Source organism: Rhinopithecus bieti, unplaced genomic scaffold (genome assembly GCF_001698545.2).
Source record: "Rhinopithecus bieti isolate Rb0 unplaced genomic scaffold, ASM169854v2 scaffold_6380, whole genome shotgun sequence".
NCBI lineage: Eukaryota > Metazoa > Chordata > Mammalia > Primates > Cercopithecidae > Rhinopithecus > Rhinopithecus bieti.
In genome coordinates, this window is record NW_016806642.1 from 1,479,268 (window position 1) to 1,484,889 (window position 5,622).

The window sequence follows — 5,622 nt, forward strand, 5'->3', positions numbered from 1 at the left end:
GAAGTATCTGGTGGCCTGAGCTAGTAGGAAACAGGGAAGAAGATAAATACAGTGGGGATAGCTGGCTGGCTTTGCTGTATAAATAGTCCCTGTGGCTGAATCACAGGCACTAGCATCAAGTCAACTTCTTCCCTAGGTAAATTTGTGCTATATTCATACTGTGTGAAGCTCCAAACAAAACAGCACTTGGACCTATCCTACCTGGAAGGCTGGGAATATATGATCCTAACAGATAGCAACTGTACATGTTCCAATAGATGAGGAAAAGCTACTCAATAGAGAGTAATTTAATTCATTGCAGTGTATTAGGAGGGGGTGATTTTCCAGCATCCACATTCCATTCAGGAGCTTCCTCGCTCTCCATCTTCATGGCTTGCCTGTCCAATCAGACAAGTCAATTGCAGAAAGACTCCATCTTGTGTCAATGCAGTTGGGAGGAAGGATTACCAAGGAGGAGCACCTTCCAGGAGCCAAGTACTAAGAGAACCTGAAAGGGAGTCAGTCATCTTGCCATGACTCATGTGCTTCACTTATTAGATCATGCCTGGCAGGCTGCCCACAACTAAGGCTGGCAAAGAATAGAGTCTTGGAGCAGGGAAAGTGGGGATAAGGGTCACTGTGGAAATAATAATAAGAGCTACCGTGTATTAAGTGCTTACTTTGTCCCAGGACTGCTAGACACATTATAGGCATGCATTATCTAAGTTCACACTCACACCCCAATGAAGTTGGTACTAATACATATACAACATTCTATAGATGAAGAAAGAGGCTCAGAGAGGTTATCTAAGGCTTCCAACTCAGGTGCTTGCACTAAGAACCTTTAGGATTAAGGGGCTTTTCATGATATGAAGCATAAGTCCTAGGTAGTACATGCACACTGAAACACATGAGCCTTCTTGTAAGAGGCCACAGAAGGATCTTTCTCATAAAACTGCCTCCACCTATGCACATTAATAGAAGAACTCAGCAGGATGGGCTGCACTTTCAGTGATTTTGACTAGACTCTGGTTGCGTGCCCCTCAAGAATCCACCTCAATGTAGCTAAGAAGGTATGACTTCTAAATCTGGGCTTTTTTAAAGAAATGTTGCCATCTGGTGGACACCCAGCCAGTACTTTTAACAAATATTCATGAGCAATTTTAAAAATAAAGGAAAGGGTAATGTATGTTGAACTTGAGTTGTCTCTCTTAGCCTCAGCTATTTCAGCCTCAGCTGTAGGACTCTTGTTTGTACTATGTAATTAAATAGGGTTTATTTGTATTGTAGACATGCATCAGGCTTCAGAATTTATGTTCACCTAAAAATATGACTGTCATCCACTTCCAACCTCTCCATACAAACCAAGTCCTCCTCTTGTTTCCACCATCTTGCTAAAGTCACCTCCATCAACCAGGTTTTTCAATCAAGGAACCTGGGAGTCATTCTTGATACTTTCATCTTCCTCTCCCGCCTCTCCTGTACAGCTTCTCATCATGTCCCGTCAATTCTATCTCCAAAATACACCTCAGAACTATCCACTTCTCTGTCCATCCCCCGGTACCATCTCTTGCTTGGACTAATACAATTTCTCTGTTTCTGGTCTGGGCCCTACCCACATTGCTAAACTCACCTCATCTCACTCTTCCACTGCTACTCTACATTCCAGCTACACTACCCTTCTTTGGGTTTCTACAACATCCCAGGCTCTTTCCTGCCCCAGGACCTTCACACGTGCTGCTCTCTTGGGCTGAGTTAGTTCCTCTTGCTCCCACTGCACTTGAATATTAACTACTCATTTTTCAGGTACAATTTGAAAATTCTTGACTCTCAAAGTAAATTGAGTCTCCATTATTCTTTTTTTATGACATTTGGTTTTCCGTTTGGTTGCTTTTTCTTTCAGGGCACATACTTTTTGTATTTGTTTTATATACATACATGTATCTATTTTTTCTAAGTTTTCTAACTCCTGACCCACTTCAAGATTATTAAGTTCCATGAGGAAAAGAGCCATATCTGTTCAATTTACCTTTGTATCCCTGGTGCCTAGCACAGAGTGTTATATACAGGGTTTTTTTTTTTTTTTTTTAAGGTAGAAAGTCCTAGAAATCATGCTATGAACAATATTACTACTATTATGAATAATACTACTACTACCCTCTACACTCTTTTAACACGCGGTTTATTAAAAATCCTTGTTGGCATTTCACCAGAGATATACAGACAGAAAATGCACATGAGAAGATGTTCAACATTATTAGGGAAATACAAATTTAAAACATGATGAGAAACTATTGCACTTCTGTCAGAATGGCTAAAATGAAAAATAATGACAACAACACATGCTGATGAGGATGCAGAGAAACTACATCATTCACAAATTACTGATGGGAATGTAAAATGTTTCAGCAATGCTGCAAAACTGTTGGCAATTTCTTTGAAACTCAACATGCAACTACCATACCTAGTAATGTACTCATATACATTTATCCCAGAGAAATTAAGACTTACATTCATACAAAAACCTGTACACAAATGTTTATGGCAGCTCTGTTGATAACAGTCAAAAAACAGAAATAGTCCATATATCATTCAGTGAGTGAATGGTTAAACAAACTTTAGTGCATCCATCCCATGGAATACTACTCAACAATAAAAAAGGAATCAACTGTTGATACACACAACAACTTGGATAAATCTCCAGAGAATTGTGTAGAGTGAAAAAAAAAAGCCTGTTTCCCAAAGGTTACATAATGTATGACTCCATTTTTATAACAACTTTTGAAGAGACAAAATTATAGAAATGAAGAACAGATTACTGATCGCCAGAGGTTCATGACATGGTGGAAAGGAGTGTGATTATAAAAGGAAACATTAGGAATACTTGTAATGATGTAAATGTTTTATATATTGACTATATTAACATCAATGTCCTGTTCATAATATTATACTATAGCTTTGCAAAAGTCACCATTGGGGAAAACCAGGAAAAGAGCACATGAGATCTTTTAATATTATTTCTCACAATTGTGTGCTATAAGATAAAATTTTTTAACTCAATAAAAATTTCAATTAAAAAATCTTTTAATGCTTTGGTGGTGACAAAAAGAAAAAAGAGCCAAGTGGCTCATGACTGTAATTCCAGCACTTTGGGAGGCCAAGGTGGGAGGATAGCTTGAAGCCAGGAGTTCAAGATCAACCTGGGCAACACAGTGAGAACTTGTCGCCATTTAAAAAAAAAAAAATTTCAAAGAGGCTTCCATACATGGTGTCCCTGTCTTAGCGGTATGAGGTGCCATTTGTGGCATCTTGTCCTCTCTGTGAGGGGTACCATAGCACACTCCAGTCCCTAGAAATTTCACTGCAATGGCAGGCTCCTGAAGTTTTTTGGAGTTTATTTCCCACCTTCTGGCCCTCTCTATTGTATCAAAAGAGCTTAAGTTATTTGCACTTCCTACAGAAATTCACTGTATTAATGAGAGGAATGATTTGACAAACTGTCTTTTTTCTTACTTACGTGCTTCTATCACTCATATCTCCACATGCTAAAACAGTGTCCATCTCCAACATTGGCAGTAGCATGAGCCATACACCCTCACAACATCCAGACATAGTGGCCTTTTCTATTGAGGACACAGGAAAGAGATGTGGAAAAACATTTCCCCTAAAGTGTGAGCAGTGTTAGTCATGAAAGCACATGTTTATGAATGCAGGTTGTACTAGGCCAGGACTGAGCATTAGATTCAAGTGAAAGAGGTCCTTGTACATTCCTTAAGACCTTTACAAAAGGTTTCTCCACTCATTCATCTTGATTAGTGGGCTCTGTAATGCATATGGCCCACGCTAAAGAGCCATGATAGAGAAGACCTCTTTTTCCTGAGTCTAAGCTCGGTACTATCTGGGAGGAAACAGATCATTAATTTGATGAAAGTTTAATAGTGGCTATTTACAAAGATTGGGCAGTGTTGAGGGAAACCAGCAAATAATAACGTAGTATCTAGAAGCTAGCAAGAAGGGGAACCATTACCACCCTAGGCCTAAAGAGGTAAGGGGTGTAACAGGTTACCAGAAGAGGGGGATTTTAGCTGTGTGGAGATGGCCATCTGACAGGAGCTATGGATTTCACTGGGGAGATGCAGTGAACCCACTGACACTCAGCTGGGAAGAAATTAGGGCAATAAATATCCCAATCTCTTATTCTTTCTTTGATTTCCCTCCACTGGCCAAACCCTGCCAGAAGCTAGAGGACAAGGGAGCCCATTGGTGAAGTCCATGCTGGTCAGGCTGCTGGGGCACAGAACAGGATCTAGTGGGGAAAACAAGATATAGAGCACAATTTCTTTAAAATCTAGAAATAACTAAATAAATAACTCAAATCCCTAAACCTCTGTGACAGCAAGAAATCCAACCACCCTTCTAAAAAAGTACTTCCTTCCAAAAAAAAGGATTCCTGAAGAAGACAGCCTTCCTGATAAAGATACACATCTTTTGTTAGCTCTTGCCACGTTGCACTCAAGATAGCTTCTCCATCCAGGTTTGCTGGTCTCTTCTTACCGTCTCATAACTGCTGCTATAGGCTATTAGTTACTGTCTTGACTTGCACTGTCTTGTCTTGTCTTGTACTGTCTTGTACTGGTACACTGTATTGGTATCTCAACTACAGACTCAACTTTTCCTTTCCTTCCCTTAGTCACTAGCCTGATGCTGGACTGTAGTGATTAGCCAGCCTCACTAAAGACATGAGGATATCCTGAGGTAATTATGATGCAGTGCATGAATACCACTCAAAACCCAGTGTTAGACATTTCTGCTCCTGGTATCCATAGACCAATCCCTGGTAACAGTCAGGGCCTCCTTAGCTGTCACTGATTTGGACCTCAGTACTGGACCCACTTCCCTAAGATCAAAGTGTTCCCTTCAATTCCCTCTCTCCTCAGAGTCTTTGTCCTTCCCTAACATTGCATCTTTGGCACTACCTTCATACCACTCACAGGAAAATAAGACTCAGTTAACTTCAGAATAATCTCTCTACCCAACAAGAGTATCTTTTACATTTTACCATCCTTTGCAGTTTTACTAAACTGGGCATCTTGTCTCAAGCAGTCCTCTCTAATCTAGGCCCTAATTCTTGCTCTATGTAAAAACAAAAGACCACTTATATGTTTTACAAATAAGAACAGTTTTTTGCTCCAAAATCATGTCAACAATTCTCCTAGACGAGTGTTTTTCAAACTGAGGGTCCTGACTCACTAGTGGGTCAAGTAACCCTGAGTGGGTTGCAATCAGCATTGATTTAAAAGATAAAATAGAAGAAAAAACATCAGACTGCATTTTAAACAGAAAAAAATAGGCTGTGTGCGGTGGCTCACTCCTGTAATTCCAACACTTTGGGAGGCTGAGGTGGGTGGATAACAAGGTCAGGAGATTGAGACCATCCTGGCAAACACAGTGAAACCCTTTCTCTACTGAAATACAAAAAATTAGCCAGATGTGGTGGCACGTGCCTGTAATCCCAGCTGCTCGGGAGGCTGAGGCAGGGGAACTGCTTGAACCCGGGAGGTGGAGGTTGCAGTGAGCTGAGATCGCACCACTGCACTCCAACCTGGGTGACTGAGTGAGATTCCGTCTCAGAAAAAAAAAAAA